We start from the raw sequence: 24846 nt of genomic DNA on the forward strand, positions 1-24846 counted from the left end.
GTGGTTGGCCGACCTAAGCAATCTCGCCGGACCCTCTGAACACTTTGGCTCCGTCATGGCCATCTAAGAGAGCCATGTACGCCATGACACGGTGAACCAAAAAGCTCCACGCAAGAGAGAGGGTGGTGTATGTTCTCCCCTGATGATTCACTGAATCCCACGTCTGTGTTCGGAGGGGCGGGAGGCGGAGGGGGGCAAATGAGCGCCACATATTTACGCATATGGGGCTCGTATTCCTGTGTATATTGACATAACTTTGCATCGGATGTTGGTGCTGTTGTAAAGACCTAATCACCCTTACTTGCTTTTCTTGCCCTGAAATGACGGTTCAAGGAAATGACAAAAATATCCTCCACTCAAAAGTTGGGAAACTACGGTTTGAGAAAAAGACAAAAAAGTCCTCCATCCAGAAAGTTTGATGTTAACTATTTAAGGTGTAGACGTTCGCTATTCATTAAACTCTTGTGCCATCTGCTGTAACAGTAGCTCCCATTGTCAAGGCAAACTTTGCCTTCGTCTCTAGTCGAGGTTTCCGTATTGTTTTGTATCCTGTTTTACAACACATTGTCACCTTCTCGTGCCTGCCTTATGTTACAAAACATTCCCATGTCTTCTCTTCATTTTCGTTGTCGTTAGGCATTATGGAAGAAATCAATGATGCACAAACATTCCAACCAGTGCCATTAAGGCGTCGTGAGTAGCTTTACATCTCATTATGCTATCGATGAAGAACACATGTCATCTTGTGTGCCATTAAGGCATTATTTTGTTACTGCAGGTAGATCTTGTTCTTACGATGGTTGGAAACTTATCGATATTTGTAAGACGCTGGGACCTGTTGACAAGAATGCTTATTTACAAATGCTAGGAAGGGCCTCCACCCCATCAGGTATCCTACATTCACTCATTGTATCTCAAACCGCTGTATTAGTAACATACTACCGATTTGTGAGATATTGTTTTGTTAGTTAATATCGATTTGTTTGCTATTATGTTCAATTTCTTCCGTATCGATTGGTAATTTATTGTGCGACATATTTATTGACCTTTTAGATATTATGGTTTTGTATTGTCGATTTGTAAGTTATTATGCAGAACTGCCATATCGATTTTCAATATATTATTCGATATGTATATCGATTTGTAAGATATTATATGTTTTGTAATATGTATTCATAAGATATTTGTACACATACTTTGAAAACGTGTGCGTACAGAAGCACATCGTTACACACATTCAAATCGCTGCTCTATCAGTGATTTGTATTGAACTCGTTTCACAACCTCCTGGATCTACTGACAACGTTATCGTCAACACACATGTACGACATTTCGTGTCTTTTATTGGTCTGGTAAGTGACAACTCGATGCTCAGTATAAGCAAATATCAAACCGCACTTGCTTTTATACTGTCATTCATTAAATCAGTTCTTTGACTTGCAAACCCTTATCGGTATCCAGTGTTATATGCATCCTGATTAAATTGTAGTAAACGTATGCGCTTGCTAACGCAACATGATATATTGCTTACAAAACATTCTCGTGTCTTCTCTTCTTTTGCATTATCGTTAGGCATTATGGAAGAAAGCAATGACGCATAAACATTTTGACCAGTGCCATTAAAGCATCATGAGTAGCTTTCCATATCATCATGCTGTCGATGAAAAACGCATGTCGTCTTGTGTGCCATTAAGGCATTGTTTTGTTACTGCAGGTAGATTTTGTTCTTACGATGGTTAGAAACTTATCGATATTTGTAAGACGTGGGATCTGTTGACAAGAATGCTTGTTTACAAATGCTAAGAAGGGCCTCCACCCCATCAGGTATCCTACATTCACTCATTATATGCATTGTATCTCAAACCGCTGTATTAATAACATACTATCGATTTGTGAGATATTGTTTTTGTTAGTTAATATCGATTTGTTTACTATTTTGTTGGCAACACAAACTGATATATTGCTTATAACATTGTTGAGCTTATCATCAGGTTGTAATGAAGATGATCTAGCTCAATCAATTGAAAGTTATGGAGAATTGAACATCTATACTAATGACGCAACTGAAGAATTGAACATCTGCACTAATGATGCACATGATAAGAAGGGTGCAGACATTAGACCCACTTTTGACTTAAATGTTCCAGTAGAAAAAATGCAATTCAATAATGAGGTAGATTATCATGACAATACACATAATAAAAGTGTAGGCACTATAAATGAACATGAAAGTACACTTGACTATGTTCCGATAGAAGGAATGCAGTTTAATAATGAAGAAGCTGCATATAAATTTTACAATGATTATGCCTTAAAAGTTGACTTCAGTATGAGAAGGTTTTCTTGGTCAAAAAATGCATAGGGTGTCGTGGTGAGAAAGACATGTTTGTTTCAAGCAAGGTTGAAAGAAATCAATGGGAAATCCAACAAGGAGCATGCCAAAATCAAGATGCGGATGTCAAGCGAGAATGGTTTTAAGAAGACATCTGAATGGGAAATTTCTAGTTCGTATTTTAATCAGTGATCATAATCATGATTTATCTGCATCATTTATGACTCCTATGTTAAAGTCACATCGTAAAGTAACTGTAATGCATGCTGCAATGGCTGAAATAGCCGATAGCGCCGACATTGCACCAAGGAAGACATACAATTTGTTTGCCCACAAATACGGTGGTCGCGATAATGTGCCATTCACACCTTTGAATCTAAGAAACCACTTGAGAAGGAAGAGGACAGATAACATGAAGAATGGAGAAATATGTTCTTTGGTTGATTACTTACAGAAGAAATCAAACAATGACCCTGGTTTCTTTAGTACGATGCAACTGGATGAAGATGGATATATTGTGAATATGTTTTGGGCCGATTCAAAGTCAAGAGTAGATTATGAGTGCTTCAATGATGTGCTTGTATTTGATACTACAGTAAAAATCAATACTGAATAGTGGTCATTTGCGCAGTTTTTGGAGTGAACCATCACTCACAGAGTTGTATATTAGGTGGCACGTTTTTGTATGACTAGATCAAGAAAAGCTTTGAGTGGTTGTTCAAAGTATTTACACAAGCAATAAACGAGAAGCAACCTGAAGCTGTACTTACAGATGGTGATCACGCAATTGCGGATGCAGTGCTTCATGTGTGGCCAGATGCACATCATCGTCTATGTTTGTAGCATATCTTTCAAAATGCAACAAAGAACATAGGACACATATTTAATCAGAAGACAGGGTTTGATAAAAAGTTTACTAGGTGTGTACTTGAGAGCATATACGAGATCACCTTTATGTCTGATTGGGAGGAAATGATTCAGACATACGACCTTGAAGATTGTCTGTGGTTATAAAATTTATATGCAGAAAAAGAGAAGTAGGCCTTGGCATATGGAAGACAATACTTTTGTGCAGGTATGATAAGCACACAAAGAGCTGAATCTATGCATGCCACACTGAAGAAAACCCTGTATTCATGTTTAACAATGTTTCACTTTATGGAACAATATGAATTATTTATAGACGGTCTAAGACAAAATAAGCTTGAACAAGACGTAAAATACTTTAATACACGACCTCCAACTTTTGGCACGAAAATATTGATGCGACCTGCAAATCTGTATACACTAACTGTATTTGAATGGATAAAAAAAGAGGTGTTTTGTATCATGAATTGCAATATAGAAGGACCCGTGCAAACCGAGAATATGCGCAAATACCGTATTTTATGGGAGGGCGAAAAGCATCACAAAAGACAAGAAGCACATGTCACGTACAATGTGGACAATGAAAGAGTTGAATGTTCATGCAAAATATATGAATTCAAAGGTATTTTATGCCGTCATGCATTAAAGACACTTAATCAAGAGAAGATACAAGAAATACCGGAGTCTTATGTAATGCGAAGATGAAGAAGACAAGCACAGATTGAAATGCTTGATATGGACAATGTGAGTAAATTTGGTGTCGACGAGAAGTGCCACATAGCCTCCCGTTACCAACAACTGTGTAGGTCATTTATGCATGTTGCTGATTTGACATCGAGAAGTGAAGAAGGCTATGTATGCATGAGAAAAGTGTCAAGGGAGTTACTTGAAAACGTGCAGTTAATTAACCTTCAGTCTGTTGCAGCGAATGAATACCAGTTGAAGATAATGGGATCGAACAACGTAGGTGAAAATCATGCTTCGTTTGACACTCCTGAGAAGTTGCGGTGTAGCCTAAACATCATCTTCAACAAGTCAGTACTGAACGTTGTTGATTATGATGGACATGTTCATGAAGCGAAGGGTATCAAAAGAAAACCTGCCTCTGATCGCAGTCATCGGAGGACAAATGGTGCACTAGAATTGGTTGACAAGAAAAGGTCTAAGAAACAACCAACCTCTAATCAAAAGCAACAAAGCCCTTCTCATGAACAGGTATGTAAGACATTATATTGCTTCGCATTACGTGAAGCTTGTCAATATCTAACTCATGTAATGTCCAACATGCAGCAATACCCTAAAGACGTAATACCCAACGTGCTAACCTTCATTCCTCCCGACCAGATTTCCGACAATGATAGCTTCAGTTTTAAAATTCTTTTGGTATGTAATCAATGTTGGGATGAGGTTTGCATTTCTTGTGAAACTTAAGGCACTATTTTATATTTTGTGTTTCATGACAGGCTATGATGAATTCGCAAGAGAAAACTGGTACACATGAATCTCGTTTGGGCTATTAATTAAGTTGTCATGCCTCTTTGCATGAACCAATTTCCACATTGTCGGATTTGTTAAGAGTTTAGGGTTTCCAGCAGAGCTCGTTTATTGAAAAATTGTTGGGTTTCCCTTCTTATTCGGACCGAAACAAAACTCCTAGGACGTCCACTGATCTTGCTGAGGAAGTCTTTCGTATTCGCTGGATTTTGATTTGTCGGTGACGATTTGTGGTCAGTGCTTGGTGATGCGTGAATCGATTTTGTATTTGCTGTATAGCGATTTGTGCAGGCATTCAGCTGCGATTTGTATGAGAAATCTATAACAGTCATTCGTATACGCTTAATACATATTTGCAATGATTCATAGTTCAAATACAGTGCATCGATTTTATGAGAAATTTATAACAAAGTAACAATTTAAATATAGAAATTGATGTACGTATAGCATAATATAGTACAAATCGAGACAAAAATTGAACATGAAGCCTCCACCCTATTGCCTATAACATAAACATTATACCCTAAACTGAATGAACATCGGAGAACACATTACAATTTATTCGGTCAACACAGGCATGTAATCGATGTTCGAAAATGATAAAAGTAAATATCGATAAGAAATGATTGACGTTCACAAATCGCTGTAATTCTCTACCTTCTGTACTGAAAATCGCAAAATAAATTTGCGTTATATGCTGTAAAAAAACATGGTAATGTTCCCCATTGAATGATAACAGTCAGCAGCGATAAGGTATCTTTGTCGTTCAGAAATCGCAAATTTCCTCGTCGTCATTGAATGTAAATTACAGGACACATATGCGATTCATACGAAAAACAAAGGATGTATCGACAATTTTTTCATTGATCCTACATTAGTCATCGATCACGGTAGTTGAGTAGTAGATCTTTTAGCTCATAAATAGTCGCATAAGTACTGGACGGTGTGATTATCTTCTACCTCATGAACTAGCAACAGTCAATTTGACAGTTCCTTTATAAACCTAGAGTTCGTCACTCGAATATGTAATCAGCTACATAGCAAATTATAGTCGATGAGGCAGACGAAGACAACTACACGACCAACGATGGCAAATCAGGCGTATATTGTCTACACATCATCTCCATTTTCATCAAAATCTGTCTCTTTCATGCCATTTTTGCGATTTGTGTTGTGTACTGTATAATGTAATTTCAAAAGCGTTCATTGCAAATTGCTTATTCATTTCAGTAGAACATCCACCGACAAAGTTGGGCGAAAACTCAGTCAATCACTCCTGGAGGACATCAAACGAATGCATGATGAATTCGTACAATGCAACATGATCAGTGATTTTGTTCGTATGAAACTAGTAGGAGTTATCTATATACGTAAGTCATGTGTATGTTCGTTAATAACATCATATTTGTTGGAAACAGACTATATCCGATTTCGCCAGTTATATTAAAAGCAATGCAACAAGCAAAACTATAAGCATTGTCAGCCCTTATTTCATGGTATATCAGTTGTATTTTATGTTGTTTTTGGTTATTGATTTAGTTCAGTTGATTCGTATTTTAACATTGTTGTTAACAATGTTTCAGTTTGCAGACTATCTTACGTCGTTTGCTATACTCCAGTGGTTATATCTTATGTCGTTTGTTGTTAACCCAGTAAGGTAGGTATGACGGCCTACCTTACTGGGTTAATGATAATCATTGCAGAGACCTTTTGTCAAGTGAAAAAGTAAGTAAACAAACCTAGAGTGCAAGGTTACAACATAACAGTGCTAACAACTTTTTTACGATCCATTTGTAGATATTGATTCCTACACTATGGCAATCTGAAAAGCATTGGGTCTTATAAGTGATGGATTTACATGAAAAACAACTATGGTGTTACAATTCGTTGAATGTTGACAGTGGTTTACGACTTGACATTTCCCATCTCGTAAGATTCTATCTATATGAGTATCGTGTCATGTACTAGGGTCATGAATTTACTTTCGGCTGCATTATTCTCAAATCGGTTTCGTCAAAGGCATTTTGGGAGTCGATGTTAGCGAGTGGATCTATCACACGACATACCATGCTCCTTTACAAAATAATGGCATTGATTGCAGCGTATTTGTAATAAAGTACATTGAAGCGATATACAATAGTGCAGAACCCTGTTTCGACGCTGTATGACATTTCTTGACGTCTATTATTGAGGATTAAATGCATGTCTATTGGTTCCACATTACAGTTTTTTGTGCAGGTTGATATACCTGGATTCCGCGAAGAACTCTGCAAAAAATTGATGACCTTTCTAATTGCGGAGGAGAAACTAACGCAGCCGCCACGAGGATCTAAAAGACAACAAACACCGATGCCCACCACGCCAGAGTAATTTCATGTTCGTCTATTTCAACTAGATTTTAGAGACAGTACAACCAACTTGTGTGTAATCAGTCCTATTTCGATGAAATATTACAAGCCGTTGTTGACCACATGAATCACAATCCTATTTCGCGTTTTGCATTTAAAGCGTCTCAGCAAAAAGAGCGGTTTTTGATCAGCAAACATATCTTACCACTTTTGACCTTTATCATGAGCGATATCTTACAGCAAACATGATTTATGCATGCTCTAAAAAAACATGTATATGTTCGCCCTAAAATAATAATACTCAACAGCGATAAGGAACGTTTGTTGTTCTGAAATCGCAATATTCTTCACCGTCATTGAATGCAAATCGCAAGGAAAATATGCGATTTATATGGTCAGCATATGCAAGTAATGAAATCTTTTAATTGATAAAAGATGTGCGCTTAAAATTTCAGTTTTACAATGGTCCTTCAAAATCCCAATTGGTCCTTCAAAATTTCAGTTTTACACTGGTCCTTCAAAATTCCAATGTTTTCATTGGTCCTTCAAAATTCCAATGTTTTCATTGGTCCTTCTAAATTCCAATTTCTCAAATTGGTCCTTCAAAATTCCAATTTCATAAATTGGTCCTTCAAAATTCCAGTTTTACACTAGTCCTTCAAAATCCCAATTGGTCCTTCAAAATTCCAGTTTTACACTGGTCCTTCAAAATTCCAATGTTTTCATTGGTCCTTCAAAATTCCAATGTTTTCATTGGTCCTTCCAAATTCCAATTTCTCAAATTGGTCCTTCAAACTTCCAATTTCATAAATTGGTCCTTCAAAATTCCAGTTTTACACTGGTCCTTCAAAATTCCAATGTTTTCATTGGTCATTCCAAATTCCAATTTCTCAAATTGGTCCTTCAAAATTCCAATTTCATAAATTGGTCCTTCAAATTTCCAGTTTTACACTGGTCCTTCAAAATTCCCATTGGTCCTTCATCAAAAATTCCAATGTTTTCATTGGTCCTTCCAAATTCCAATTTTCTCAAATTGGTCCATCAAAATTTCAGTTTTACAATGGTCCTTCAAAATTCCAAATTGGTCCTTCATCAAAATTCCAATGCATACATTGCTCCTTCAAAATTCCAATGTTTACATTGGTCCTTCCAAATTTCAATTCCTCAAATTGATCCTTCAAATTTCAGTTTTATCCTAGTCCTTCAAAATTCCAATGTTTACATTGGTCCTTCAAAATTCCGATTTTCTCAAATTGGTCCTTCAAAATTCTAGTTTTACATTTCTTCTTCAAAATTCCAGTGTGTACATTGGTCCTTCAAAATTCCAATTTTCTCAAAATCGATCCTTCAAATTTCAGTTTTATCCTAGTCCTTCAAAATTCTAATACATTGGTCCTTCGAAATTCCAATTTTCTCAAAATCGATCCTTCAAATTTCAGTTTTATCCTAGTCCTTCAAAATTCCAATACATTGGTCCTTCGAAATTCCAATTTTCTCAAAATCAATCCTTCAAATTTCAGTTTTATCCTAGTCCTTCAAAATTCTAATACATTGGTCCTTCGAAATTCCAATTTTCTCAAAATCGATCCTTCAAATTTCAGTTTTATCCTAGTCCTTCAAAATTCCAATACATTGGTCCTTCGAAATTCCAATTTTCTCAAAATCGATCCTTCAAATTTCAGTTTTATCCTAGTCCTTCGAAATTCCAATACATTGGTCCTTCGAAATTCCAATTTTCTCAAAATCGATCCCTCAAATTTCAGTTTTATCCTAGTCCTTCAAAATTCCAATACATGGGTCCTTCAAAATTCCAATTTTCTCAAAATTGATCCTTCAAACTTCAGTCCTTCAAAATTCAGTCCTTCAAAATTCCAATGTGTACATTGGTCCTTCAAAATTGATTCTTCAAAATTCTAATTTTTTTTCAAATTCATCCTCCAAAATTCCAGTTTAACACTGGTCCTTTACCAAAATCTTTTACCAAAAATTCCTTTACCAAAATTCTTCTCAAAATTTTAGTTTAACAGTGGTCCTTTACCAAATTCTTTTACCAAGGTTTTTTATCAAAATTCTTTACTTAACCTCATTTTTTAAGATGGTCCTATAAAAATCCAGTTTTACCGATCAAAATTGCCAAAATCAAAATTTTCAGCCTGAGATCCTATCAAAATCTATATTGAGTGATTATTTCACAAAGGATTCTCAAAAACTTTGCCAATTTGCTAAAAATATGTGTTGATTCCACTATCTTACTGCACAAAAGAATCACCTTAGATTACCTCTAGTATTCTTTTTCAAAAGGGTGAAGCTTTTTGCGAAAAAGAGTAAAATTCAAATCTTTTCTCTGTTGATCAACCAAAAGGATGTAAGAAATATCCTTGGTATGATTAGCGAAAGAAATATTCAACGATGTTGAAAAGCCAGAAGCGAATCAATATTGATCATAGCTATGACGCATGTTTTAAAATGATTTTCTGACAATTAGGCAATGGAAATATCCTGAGTGATAAAAAGAATTCACTCAATCCATATCTCCTTATTCATTCATTCATTTAAGCTTCAATCAAATATCCGCAAAGGGGATCTCTCAATTGTCGTCATGATGAAGACGAATATGCGAGTTCGACCCCCAAGGCCAAAGAAGATTTGGATCATCTTCGAGATGAAAAAGTTTGTGACGGATCCTTCCAGGGAACGTTTAGATCACCGTCAAGATGAAGGCGACTGCGCTGAGCCTCCCGACAAACCCTAAAAGACATTTGATTGTCGCTAACATCTAGAGATTTTAATCAATGAGCCAATATCATCAGTATAATTCCTGAGACAAAAGAAGGATCGGAACATCTCCAAGATGAAAAAGTTTGTGATGTGCCCTTCCCCAAAAAAGAGAGAAAAGTCAGGACATCTCCAAAATAAAGGATGATGTAATAAACTTCCTCCGAAAACCCAAAAAGCTCAATATCTCAAAAAATAGTGCCAGAAAGATCATTATGGAAAAAGCCTCGGGATATCAAACTGCCAAAGTTGCCATAAATCGTCTTTTCTCATGCAAAATCCTTCATCAATATCTTTTCATTACTCGCTTTTATGAAATTAAGAGTATTTTTTCCCTATTCATGTCAAGGAAATGGATAGCTTTCCTGAAGAAACTCAACGGCTTTAAAATTTGAATATGACTTTAGAGAGTTAACCTCGTTGGAAAAAATACTCTAGGTAAAAATAGGGAATATCTTTCGTACATACGTGTACACTTTCAAGCATTTGAATCAACTACATCTTTATTGGCAAAATTTTCTGGTTATCCAAAATAAAATAAATGCTCGATATCCATTTTTGATGCAACCTAGCATTGTTTATATTTCTCAAAAGAGAATTACCTCATTCTGATGAGGTATTTCTCCCAGTCCCATCATGGTCTTCCCCATCAAGGAATTCATGCTTTGTATATCCATTCAAATAAAGAATATACCTAAACCTCGTCTCAAGAGGTATTTTTCAAAAAATGTCCCATTATGGTCTTTCAAATGTCTTCGTCCCATCCAGGTTAAGGGCTAAACCTGAGTCTTTTTTAAAAAAAAAATTCTTATCTTTGTCTCGGCCATGAGACTTCTTGAAAACCTCTCTTTTTACCATTCTGGGATATTAATCTCAAAGTCCCATCGCGATGTCCTCATTTTTCTTCTGTCCAAATTACTTTCTTCTCGAGGATTTCGTTTCTTCCCAAAAACCTTTCAAGGTAAAGTATCAAACCTGAGGATAATGTTTCTTCCACACCTAGCTCAAACCTTCTGACTGGGGCATTTTTAAAGAAAATTTGGCGTGTCTTCTTTGCCGCTAAGCTCGGCTTACAACTGGCTTAGCAGCAAAGAGGGACATCTGTGAACACCCCAAATTTTCCAAAAAAAATCTAAAAAATTCTATTTTTTGCCCGTGGGTCCATCTTTTGAATAATCAGGTCAGTTTTTGATAAAATTTCCATTCATTTCTCGAATTCGTTGGAAACCAGACTCAATTTTCATTTTTAACCCATTTTCTGAAGGATTTTCCCAAAGAACAACATTAAAATTCTCAGAAAACCCCTCTTTTATAAATATTTCTTAAAAATTCCAAAAATAGTTTTTAATTTCTCATTTTCCCTAGTTTTAAAACCTCCATGAAAAAAATACAAAAAAATCAAAAAAACGCTAAAAGAAAACAACAAAAAATCTAAAAAAATATGCAATTCAAACCCTTTTGAAACTTGTTTTGCTAAAAACCTCGTTTAAAAACCATTTTATAAAAAAACATTTTTGAGGGAGCCCCCTATTTGAAAAATTGGAAAATTTGCAATGGCCTCCCTCCATCGCCAACAACATCGCCTCAATCATCTTCCTCCAACCGCTCATCTTCAACGACTCCTCCCTTTCTTGAACCTTCTCCCCCCCTCCTTAAAAGGGCGCGCAGGGGACTCCATTCTCTCATCCGTTATCACCCCTTCATTGTTTCACGCATCTTCTTCTTCTTGTCTTCTCTTTCCTTTTTTTTTAATCAAAGGAATTCCCATCTCAGAGCACCAGCTTCGTCTCTGCAGCGTTACACAGAAGATCCGTCTTCACCACCGCACCCCCCCTTTCCTCTGTGATCAACCGCAACTTCCTCCTTTAGAACCTCTGCCGTTACAAATAAGTGACCATCCTTTTTCCTTTATGATTCTTGATAAGAAATTTTGTGTCTCTTGTGGCATCCCTTTGTTATATAATTCCGTTCTTCTTCATTTCTTTTGGCAAAAGGGTGGGATCGGTCTGCTCATAGCAGGACCGACCCACCTGCGTGCAATATCAAAGGAACTCTCTAGTTCCAAATTTTTTTTATTTTCCTCTCTTGTTTTCTCTTTTTCCCATTATCGAATTTTAGCAGTTTACGCATATTGATGCCCTCATCATCGCTCTGTGTATTGCAATCTCGATATACATTTCATTTTATTTTCCATCCTCATTTTATAGTTAATTCTCCAATATTACTTTGGATGGTCGGCTAATATTGCGCTTCATCTCTGTATCTCATTGGCGTCTGGTTTTGTTCTTCCTCTTTTATTTCTGATTTTCTGGTTGATTTTCGATTATCCATTTACATCTCAATTTTATTTCTGATTTTTAGTCGTTCATTGTATTTTGACCTCTATTTGCATTTTTAATTTCCCATATCCATCCTAATCCCTTGGTTGCTTGCAGGTTTCATTTATGTTTTGGTAAATCCATTTCATTTTGGTTCCTTGCCTTATTGTGAATAGTTCAATTGTTTGCTTTGATGATCCATTCCTGTAACTCTACATATGCGCCTCTCATTTTCACGACATCTATTTACAAGAGTATGACTGACATATGGTTTTGCACATGAGGATGACCATGATTCACCCTTTCTTAATGATCTCCTTTGAAGACCAAAGCTTCATCGACTGGTGTAAGTTTCTACAATGTGCTAGGCTCTGTTGGACTTGTTCACGATTCATGCACTTTGGCATGAGGCATCGTAGAGAGTGAGGTGTCAGGTCGAGTCTGTGGCTATGCCATGAGAGTTTTTTGTGCCTACTATTATGGTTCACCTGAAGGCATTCCATTCTCCCCTTTACTGCATTTTTATATCCATTTTAGTTTTCCACATCTCATTATAATCCTTCAAACAATGTTCTGTTCTGTTATAAACTCTGTTTTAGTGTGTCTCTCAGTCGTCCATGAAAGTACCCTTGACCACTGGTCCAAAATCGGGTCAGAGCTGTTGCGAATGACCCACTTAATTCACCTGAAGCCTCGCTGGATCTGCTACAAAAGAGGAGTCCTTTGTGACTTAGACAATTTGGGAAATTCTGTTTCCTGTACATAGTTTGTTACGAGTTAGATCCATCCTTTGTTGTTGGAATTTTTTTACTATTGGAACACCCCCTGCGGTCCCCAATGAGCATTCAGATGCGCCATGTTGAGAATATCAAAATTACAAATAAAATTAAGAACCAAAGTGTCACGCTAATGCACACTTTAGTTTCATAACTGCCCTTCATGATGTTTCAATTTAACGTAACTTCAATGATTGCTCATAGAAATTCATTTTTTTTACATTTTATTTCGTAGGATTTTTGTGGAATTCACTGACGTCTTGTTTATTCATTCCTCTATACTTCATTAGTTGTGTGTTTTACTTCTTTTAGCATTACAGATTGATCATAGACATCATTATTCCAAATCCCAGGCATCTGTGTATCATCTCTGTTGTAACACCAAAGTTAGGTATCATCCTTAATCATCGGATCATCATGTCCAGACTGTGTCATATCAACATATTTTTCGCATAGATTGGTCTGGACATATCCTGCTCAAGACCACCCTACATTTCATTCCATTGCTGGGGTCCTCTTTACATCCTAAGAAGTCTGAACCTTGGTGGGAGGTTGTTATAAAACTCAAGAGGTTTTAAATTTCATATACATCTGGGATGCTAACCCCAGTTGCTGTTGAGAATGAAGTAGGGATATCTAAATTCTGTTTGTTTTTTTTTTCTTTTCATTTTGGTCAACTTATTCACGTTATTTGAGTGAAATTTGTTTTCCAGTCTTTTGATTTATTTATGTAGTTCTAGCTACATATATACTTACATTTTCGTTTGTTTACAAGAAATGTCCACCATGCAAAATAATTTGTGATGAATGTGTTTCTCATACACATTGATAGTTCCTGTAATACATTTCTTATGCAACTTTAGTTCTTTTTCTGCAAAATTCTAATCATTGAAGATTAGATCTTCTTTTGGGTCATTAGCATCTAATTTCATCTTATGTTAGTATATTTTCTGCAAATCTGGAGATTCGTGGGAATATTAAAAGGTGAAGTAAGCTCAACTAGAAGGGCTGGCGGTAGACTTGTGTAAGGTTCAATTCATGGATAGAAACTTGTGAGAAATGACTTGAAGAGTAAAAAGATGGCGTGACTGGGCTTGATTGAACACCAAAGGAAGCCCATATATATGTTGTTTCTGTTAGCAATCTTAGGACATTCGTGGTGAATGTGATTCGATTTTGCTTGAGTGAAAAGATGGAATTGACTCCAATATGTTAGCAATTCAGTTTTTACTATTTATGAAGATCACGGTCTTGTGGTGTTGACACTTCTTAGACATTATCATCGCCACACCCATTTTTTTTTATTCCACTGCATTTACCATGGTTTAATTGACATCTTGTTTCACCATTTAGCACATATACAGCCTTACACTCAATGCGCAGTACCCACATTTTCTTCAAATCAGTCATCTGTGCGTTACTATAGCATCACACTCCCATTTTCTTAGCCATCCCTGTCATCTGTTTCTGCAAAAGGCATTGCTGCACACACACACAGACCCCCAGCTTCACGGCAACCCTACACCTTCCAGCAGCTGTGTGTTGCCAAGCCACCATCACAGCAACATCCCAACTCATTTGCAAATACACTCATCTCTACACTCACTGCACCTATGCACTTACCCACTGTATTCACCTAAACTATTTCCTGCAACTTTCAACATATCTTTCACTTTTGCTGCAATCCTCACCATCTCATTACCCATTCCACTGAGTCATTGCTGGTGATTTGTTCTGTGCATTTCCTTATAAATCTTAGTTTGCACCCATCGTTTAATTTCCTTTACCTTCATGTCATCCTTTTCATATTCATCATGTACCAATAGAGACAAAAGAGAGTTTGGGGAATGACTTCAAAACTTGTTGTTTATGTCCAAGTGTTATGTTGGTCTTCTGATCAATGTACATTTTGTCCTTTGAGAATCATTGTTGTTTATTTGCCTGACATTCTGCATACAGTATATAATATAAAGGGCCTGGTAGGATTTACATTACGAAAGTTGTTCGGGCATGTTGCTATGTCACCTGGTCCATAGACGCAAAGGGGAATATACCTGCAACTTGTTTTGGGGCAGTTTTAGAGAAGAGTTTTAGATCTTAGTCCTCTTGAAAAAGTTCATTCTAAGACTCCTGGCTTCTTCATGACCTTCACCACTGTGTGCAATCCTTCACAACAACTCTGCATACCCACCAGCCCTTTCCAAGTCACCCCTTTGCCTGTTGCTATACCTATCCTTCCTTTAACATCCATTCCATCTTCTACACTACATTACTGCATACCATTCCTGTGTTACTTATTCCCTGTTCACAACATCTCTTTACAACTGTATACCCACAGTCTTCAGCATCTCCTACTATTTCCATGTATTATATCCATACTTTGTTTAATACACAACACCCATTTTCACTTATTTGCACCTTCACCATATTACAGATACATCTCATCCTCAACATCATTATGCATCATTTCATAATTTCTCTAGGTTCTTACATTTTCATTATTAAGCATGCATTCTAACAAAGCATTCTCTCATAGCATGTCACATATGCATTTTAACATCCATTTCCTCATTTGTTTAGTTTATTAAACATACATTCCAATACATACTTTCTCATCATCATATGCATTCTAGTTTCAATACAACCTCTTAGTTTTCTTTTCATATGTTTTGTTTATGCTAACTCTTGTTTTGCAGGACTTCTTTCTTAGACTAGAGGCTTTGATATTTTCAAATTCAATATGAATAATGTAATAGATAGAGTGTAATGAGAATACTTACTTTCCAGTATAGATTAGAATATATGAGCATGCATATTTTTTAGAAATGTTTGTTTCATGTCATTTTCTCCTTTATTTTAAAAAAATCACGAATGGGAACACGAATGACACGTGCACCATTCTAATAGGAGGTGATTAAATTCTAAGTTGATGATTTGCATCAATGACCATAGTTGGGATGCAAACAAGACATAGGATTTTCATCTTTTATGAAATAACATTGGATCCACACTGAATCTCCTTTCAAAAATCATCATATTTTCAAATATTTTTCCTTTATTAGAGTTTAATTTAAAATTAACTCAATATATATATCAATGGCCATAGTCAGGATATATTGAGAGTTAATTTCATTTAAACTCTATAGAGGCACCAAAATATATTTTATTCTTCACTTGAGTTTAAATATGATTGCCATATAATACATCCAATGACCATAGTCAAGGGTGTATTATATCTTCAATCTTATTTTAAATTCACTTAAAGAATGAAATATGATTTTCTAAACCTAATTTCAAATTCTTTCATTCATTTTATCATTTAGAATAGAATTATATCATATTCTCAAAATTCTTTTTCCAAAATCAAGTGATTTTGAGATATATTCTTCAAATATCTTCCTCATTTCTCAAACCAATCTTCAATTTCTATTTTAATTTATTTCAAAGATTCAAATTTCAATTTCAAAGTCCAATTTGACTTTGAGATTTCAAAATTCATTCCTGTATTCTAAATTCAAATTCCAATCCAAATCCAATTTCAAAGCTCAATTCAACTTTGAAAATTCAAAATTTATTTTCATTCTCATTTTTAAACTTCAAAAATCAAACTTATTCTTTATCTTCAAAAGTTCCACTTAAAGATTGAGTCTTAGTGCTCAATTCAAAATCAAAGCTTTGAGATTGATTCTGAATCTCAAAATTCGATGTTTCCTAAATTTTAAAGTCAATCTGGGCTTTTAAAAACCCAGGTCCATCTCCAAAAGTCCCATTTGGATTTTCAAAATCCAATTCCAAAATTAGAACCAAACCTACTTTGGATCCAGATTTCCAAAATCCAACTGAATCTTGGATCTCAGACTTCAGATTCAATTCCATTTAGGATTCAGAATGCAATTTCATTTTTTTTTGGATCCCAGATTTCAAGTCCAATTCCATTCTCAATTCCAGAATTTAACTTCATTTTGGATTCCAGATTTCGGATCCAAATTTTATTTTAGATCTCAGACTTCAGATCCAATTCCCTTTAGGACTTCAGATTTCGGATTCAACTCCATCTTGGAGCTTAGACTTCAGATCCAAATTCCATTTAGGATTTCATATTTTGGATCCAACTTCGTTTTGGATCCAACTTCATTTTGGATCCAACTTCGTTTTGGATCCCAGACTTCAGATCCAATTCTATTTAGGATTCCAGATTTCAAAAGACCAATTCTATTCCCAACTTTAGATTTCAAAGCTAAATTTTTTTTCAAATCCCATCTGGACATCTTAAATCCAATATTATCTTCGAATCCCATTTGGATTTCTTAAATCCAAAACTCCATCCTGACTTTAAACTTTGAAACTGGAATTCAATTCCATTTCCATTTTCAATTCCTCTCCTAAATCCAGGTTCAAAAATTCAAATTCAAAGTCCATTTCTGACTTTGAAATTTCTTTTCTTTTCCTTTTATCTCAGCTTCAAATCATTCTTTTCAAAGTCCAAGATTTATCTTCCCAAACTCTGATTATTTCAAAGACTTAGAACTTCAAAATATCTTTCCTGATCTATCTCAAGTTCTAAGTTAGATTCAACTATTCAGAAATCATTTCTTCATTCTTTCATCACATTTTCACTTGGAAAATCTCAGATTCCCAAATCATTCTTTTCAAAAGAGCACACATCCTTGCATTGCACAAGCATGATTCTTTGTGCATTTAGACTTAGATTAAATTCTTAAGATCATATTTTAGCAAGGCAAAATGCATAAATTCGACCCTTGGTTCGATTACCTCTGGTAAAGGCGCCAGGAATGGTCGAACCTCGTACCGATGAGCGAATCCCGTCTCCCAATTTTTCCCGCAAATATTTTATAACGGAGGCGAGTAATTTCCTAAAACATTTTCAAAATTAAGGTCAAGTGAGACCTTCGTAAAAGAGTTCCTCTCTCTTCTTCCTTTTCTCATTCTCTCTTCTTTTCTATCTTTTATTTTCTTTCAAAAAGGGAACAAAGGTTAGAAAGGTGAAGAGAAAAGAGAAGAGGAACGAGAGGAAATTTTTTGCGATGATCACAATTTGTGCATCAACAACCAGGTGATCAACCACATCATCATCAGAGATGATAATATGGTATCTTTTAGTGTTTTCCTCAATAGGTAGTTGTAAACAACCCAATTTTTTCAAATCTACTCTGGATATTTCTTTTCGCAAATGCCAAAACCCTACAGGGCAGTATCGAGTCTCACCCCTAAGATTATCCTAATCTAGAGATCAGTCTACCCTCACTTCGTCAATAAAATTACCATTTTACCTAAGTCATCCTTAATCCTTTAGTCAGTCAGACTTAGCCAAGCTCATCTTAAGTTCATAAAAGCTTGAATGTCAATCATTTTTAGCTCCACTGAGCTCACAATGAGCAATGTTAGCCCATTTCAGCTAAAATTAGTGCATTTTTCATGAAACAAGCTCATTTTTAGCTTGAATTTTAGCCAGACTATCCTCGAGTCAGACAAATTAAATAGATCCTATCCCCAGGAGTCTAACATAAGTGCATCAAGAGTTAAAATGGTTCAGTTTCAGTTCAAAATCACTTTTTACACATTCAGACCTTTATTTTAACTTATTTTTGCTCATTTTAGCTTATTCGAGCTCAATTCAGTCCAAATTGAGCTAACCCTAGCTGGTTGAGCTAGTGTTTTAACTTTAAATTTAGTTCATCTGAGTATAACTGGCTTCGGATTTAGTTCATTCCAAACCAATCAAGTTCAAATTAGTTTAGACCAGTCTAGTACCATGTTTCTGCCCCAAAAATTTTTTTATCCAGAGCACTGTTTTCAACATTTTTTGAATTGGGACAAACCCTAAATTTGGACTTGAATCAATTCATTCATCTAATATTTTATCAATATCTGAGATTCACTCCATTTCAATTTAGATATTGGATCAAATACTAGATCTGGTGTCTAATTTCTTCCCAGACCTGGATTTTTCATCTGATTCGTTCAAAGATCCATATTTAGAGTCCAATTTATTCATTTAACCTGAAATATCTTATCAGATATCTAGGATCCAATTAAGCCATTTCAGATATATTTCAGTCTGGATCCACCTTATGATCTGTTCAGAAGTTCAATTCAATCAATTTCTGAACTCTGATTCGTCTAAACATCTAAGATTCAGTATTCACTTTTTCGATTCTGATCTAGATCCAAGATCCAATTTCATCCTCTAAGTTGGATTCAAGATCCAAAATCCAAAATCCTAATTTTATTATGAATTTAGGGTTTTTCTATTTTCAATTCTTCAGAAATCCATATTCAGGGTTTGATTCCCATTTCAAACCAAATATCCTTCAAATCGAGATCTAGATCCAATCTTTTTCAAAATTGCAGATCCAGATCCTCTTCAAAACTCAATTTTTATCCTAAATTTAAAAATCAATCTTTGGATTTTAAATTAAAATCCATCATTTTTTAAAATCCTTTTAAAAACACCCTGGATACAATTTAAAATTCAGTTTGGATTTTGAAATGTCAAAATGGATCCAAATCTAGTTTTAAAATCCATTTTTTATTCAAAATCAATCTGAGGATTTCAAATTCAAAATCCAATTTTTATCCCCAAATTCAAAAATAACCTTTGAATTTCAAAATTCAAAATCAGTATTTTCCAAAAAATCCCAAAATTCAATCTGGATCCAATTTTTTCCTAATTTGAATTTCATAAATCAAAATTGGATTTTTTAATCCAATTATTTCCAAAATTCCTCTTTTCATTCTTCATATTTCATTTCCTTTTTATCTTAATTTCAAAATAAAAAAATAAAAAATATTATTTTTTGAAGAGGGGCACCACTTGGCATTTTTGAGATTCAAAATAAAAATCATTTTTTATAAAACTTTAAAGACCCTCTTGCCTTTAAAAACCCACATGAGCATCACCCACAAGGTGATGCCATGTGTCAAATTTTCAAGTAATTGGCTATTTTACCCATCTACAAAACCAAAAAAAGACACACATGGGCACCCCTTTGCAAGATGACACCATGTGTCAAAACATTTCAAAAAGGGCAATTTTGCCTATTTATAAAGGTGAGAAAAGACCCACATGGGGTTGACATCACATTTTAAGATTTTTTAGTCCTATATTGCTCATTTTTGCTTAAGCCATTCCTAATCTCAACTATAAATAAACCCCTTGGGGGTCTCTCTTTTCAACAAGTTGAAGTTTGAGAAATTGAGAGAATCAAAGAGTTTTCTCTTTCTCTTCTCTTCTCCTCTATCTCTCCTTCTTCCTCCTCTCTTGGCTCTCTTGGTGGCTGAAGTAAAGAAAGAGAAAGAAGCTCTCTAGCCCAAGGTCGGCCCTCTCTCTCTCATCTTTTCTAAATTTTCTTTCTTTTTCTCACCCCCCCTTTTCTTCTCTTCTCTCTTGTAATTTCTTTTCAATATGATGTAATAACAATGTCAATATAGCTTAATTCTATGTTAATTTTCATTTTCTATGTTTTGATCCATTCAAATTGCTATTTACTTTATGCATTTTCATTCTAGCCATTTATAATTGGGATTTGATCTTCAATGGATCAAATTTCACATTCTATGAGCAAAATCAATTTCAATTTATGCCCCAATGTTTTTAATTTCATTTTAGATGATTTCATTTATGTTTTTATATCATTTTTATTATCATTTATGATCTAGAATGGTAGATCTCATGTTTTGATCATTTGATCAATTCATTTATGAGATTATATTCCATTCAATTATGTTGAGATGATATTTTCAATTTTGGTTTATTTTTTCTTTCATCATTTCACATATCCTTAGATGTTATTTTGATTTGATTTTTTTACTGTATCTTTATACATATATTTTTGCAATCTCCACCAAAAATTAGATCATTCTGAGCTGGTTTGATTCCTAAAAAATGGGATTCGAACCCATCTATTTAGCCTCGTCCGATTAGATCAACTACTTGGAGTGATTTCTCCCTAACTAGAGATGATGTTTCAAATCTGTAAAAAAGAAAATCTCCAGCATTGAGTCTAGTTTTTTCACACCAAATTTCATTAATTTCTATAGTTTTTTCATGCCCGATTTTGGTTGAAACTTACAACCCTGTTATACTGTATCACTTTTAGAATCTGATTTTTAACCCATTTTGTTAGAGTCATATCTCCCTAATCAAAGATCATTTTTGAGATATGTCAAAAATATCCTCTTCATCTATATGTCTAGTTTATCTGAGTAAAATTTTATTTATTTCTATGAAGTATTTATATTTCTTTTGTATTTTAAGTCGGAACCTTATCTGCTTGCAATTTCAGGCATTATTCTGACTTAAAACCAACTTGTTGCATTCATATCTCCTTAATGAGAGATCATTTTTTAGATCTGTAAAAAGAAGTTTTTTCCTTAAAATGTATAATTTTTATACACCAATTTTCATGAATTTTTATTAATGTTTCATCTGTTATTCGGATAAAAAACCAGAAACCTATTGATTTTTCTTTCACAGGCTTTTATAGATTTTTGACCAACTTGATAAGATTGAATCTCCTCAATGGAAGATCATTTTCTAGATCTATAAATTAACAATTTTTTCAATAAATGTCTGGTTTATCTCTATGATTTTTTAATAATTTCTAAGAAGTTTTTATATCTGATTTAGATAAAAAATCAGAACACTATCATTTTGACTTTTTAAGCATTTTTTGAACTACATTTCAACTTGTTTAGATGTGTCCTCTTTAATGAAAACTCATTTTTGAAATCTGTAAAAATGGTTTTCTTTCATTTTGGGTCTAGTTTATCCACATAAAATTTCATAAATTTATAATATGTTTATAGATTTTTTCATTATTTTTTGGGGCATAAAAAGGCTAAATTATGATTTTTTTTCAATTTTTTAATAATGTAAAAAATTTCATAAATACCTACATTTATTTTTAACATATTTTCTCATTTTTCAGGATTTTTTTTAATTAATATAATTTATTCAAGGATTATAATAATTATATTAATGAAAATTTTATTATATGCTTAGTTTAGAATGAATGAGTATATTAGTTTAATTTTTTTAATTTTAATTTATTATATTTTATTTTATTTTCTTAAAAATACTATGGAAACACGAATGTGATGTGCACCATTTAATAAAGGATAAATAATGCTAAGTAAAGTTCTTATTTATGGTCATAGTCGAAATATGAATAATACTTAGAATTATTATTCTTTATTAAAATAAAAAAATTGACTTACACTCTTAAGTCAATTTCAAAAATCGTTATATTTCACAAAAAAATGTATTTTCTTCATTTATTAGAATCCAAAATAAAGATTAATTTGAAATATGTTTGTGGCCATAGTCATAAATTTATAAAAATTTAATCTTGTTTTAATTCTATAAAGGCACAAAATTAATTTTATTCTTTATTGGAATTTAAATAAAGATTAATTTTAAATATGTTTGTGGCCATAGTCATGAATATATTAAAATTTAATCTTGTTTTAATTCTATTAAAGAATAAAATTTGCTTTTTAAATTCAATTTCAAACAAATTCTTTTAATGCATTCATCATTTAAGATAGAAATTGCATCATTTCTTTTCTCTTTTTCTAAAAATTCAAAAATTTCAAAGTATTTTCCATTTTTTTAAGCATTTTCCAAGTGGTTTTTGAAATTCTTTTCTAATTTATTATCAAAATATTTTTAATATCTCACTACTACGTTGACACCCTCTTTATATGTGTTTGCTTGCTTAGCTTTTATGCAATCAACACATGGGTCATTGTTAGTAAAATCTAGGGATTTTAAAATCCTTTCATTTATGAGTTTCTTTATTATATTTTCAGAGATATGACCCAGCCTTCGATGCCAAAGCATATAGGACTTGTCATTAATCATGCTGCGTTTATTCCCAACCAATGCGTATTCAGAAGTCAAAGACTCTTGAGATTGGATCTTCACATTTAATTTGTACAAACCATCATGAACAAAAGCAGAACCAATTTCAACTGAATTTCTGTATATGAATAACTTGAAGTTTTCAAATTTAAAACAATATCTAAATTTATCCAACTTTGAAATTGAAATCAAATTTCTACTATATGATGGAACATAAAAAATATTATGAAGATCTAAATCTACACCAGTATCTAAAGTGATCCTGCAGGTCCCAACACCCTTCACATGAGAACGCATCATGTTCTCCGAATAGATGCTCTTCTTATGCATTGTTGGTTTTCTTCTGTTTACGAACGACGAAAAACAATTGACAATATGAACAGTAGCACCAAAATCAATCCACCAGCTATTTTCAGGAATATATAATAAATTACATTCATGAGAAACAAATGACAAATTACATTCTTTTCTAACTGTTACGACAATGAAGCCATACATGATACTTCAAGTACAAGGTTTTGATGATGAGCAAGTAGAATCAACTGCATTTCAGCTAAGACTATAAAGAAATTGAAGAATTCGTTGAAGAATCCTTGAAGACTAGTGTGCAAATGTTTAATTCATTAAAAGTCTTAGATTCTTGTAAGAGCCTTACTTAGAGTGCATATTTAGGTTGCATTTCACCTTAAAAGTCTTTAGAAAAACTTTTCTAAAAGAAACTCTTTTGAAAATCTTTTTAGAAAACTCTTTTCTTAAATTTTCATGTTTATTAGTCGACCAATAGACTTATCAGTCGACTAATCCTTTCGCGCCATATTTTCTAAAAAGTCATTTTTGTCAAATTAGTTGACCGAAGGTTTTATCAGTCGACTGGACAGAATGTCTGTTTTCTGGAAAATTAGCAACAGTCGACTAATGGTTTTATCAGTCGACTGAACAGAATATGTGTTTTCTGAAAAATTTAGCAGCAGTCGACTAATGCTTTTTATCAGTCGACCGAACATAATGTTTGTTTTTCAGAAGATTTTAGCAGCAGTCGACTAAAAGGTTTTTCAGTCTACTGATGATATTATCAGTCGACTAACTTTTCTCCAGTCGACTAAGTTTCAAAAGTTCAGATTTTCAAACGGCTCGATTAACAGATCAGTCGACCGACGATAACTGTCAGTCTACTAATAACTAACTATTAGTCGACTAACTGATGTTTCAGTCGACTAATTTTGCCGTTTTCCTGAAACTTCAAAAAGGCGTGTCTTTTCATTTTTCAAACGTTTTGATCGTTCAAAATGGACAGTTTTGACACCCTTTCATACTCTCAACGTATGGAATCTTTTAACTATAAATATGAGTGCATTTTACACTAAAAAACAACAAGAATTCAATCGATTTGAATCATTTACTTCTTGCTTTTCACTCTTATTCATTCAAGTATTTGTTTTCTCACTCACGTGATATTTTCACTTCAGTTTTTCACTCAAATCACTTTGAGAGATAGTGAATTCGTGAGTAGAGTGTTTCAACAACCTCAAAAGCCAATTGCATCTCATTTGCATTCAAAAGGAAGGCTCATAGGTTGTATTGTAAGTTGTTATTTCTTTTGTGTAAAAAGAAGGACTCCTTGGTGTAAAGGAGTTGTTTGCTTTCAGTAGGATTGTTACTGAAAGTGGAACCAGTTATGGTCTGTGTGATCTTGTAGTTTACAAGGTTGATAGTGGAAAATCTCAAGCGGGTTTTGCTTGGGGACTGGATGTAGGTCGGGTTTGACCGAACCAGGATAAAATCTTGTGTTCTTTGTGTGTTTGCTTTGAGATTTGCAAAATCATTCAATATTCCGTAGAAATTTTTTAAAAGCACTATTCACCCCCACTCTAGTGATCCTTGCCTCGATCCTAGTGCACTTTCACTAACCATTTCTTTTACTTTATGCAATCCGCTTTCCTGTGTCCCTTCTTCTTGCAAAAGAAGCACTTCATGGGAGCAGAATCAGGTTGCTTACTCTGAGATGACTTTTCTCCTGCTGACTTATTCGTAGCATTTTTCTTAAATCATA

Source organism: Nuphar pumila, chromosome 7, assembly GCF_984573655.1.
Source record: "Nuphar pumila chromosome 7, dmNupPumi1.hap1.1, whole genome shotgun sequence".
In the NCBI taxonomy this organism is placed as follows: Eukaryota; Viridiplantae; Streptophyta; class Magnoliopsida; order Nymphaeales; family Nymphaeaceae; genus Nuphar; species Nuphar pumila.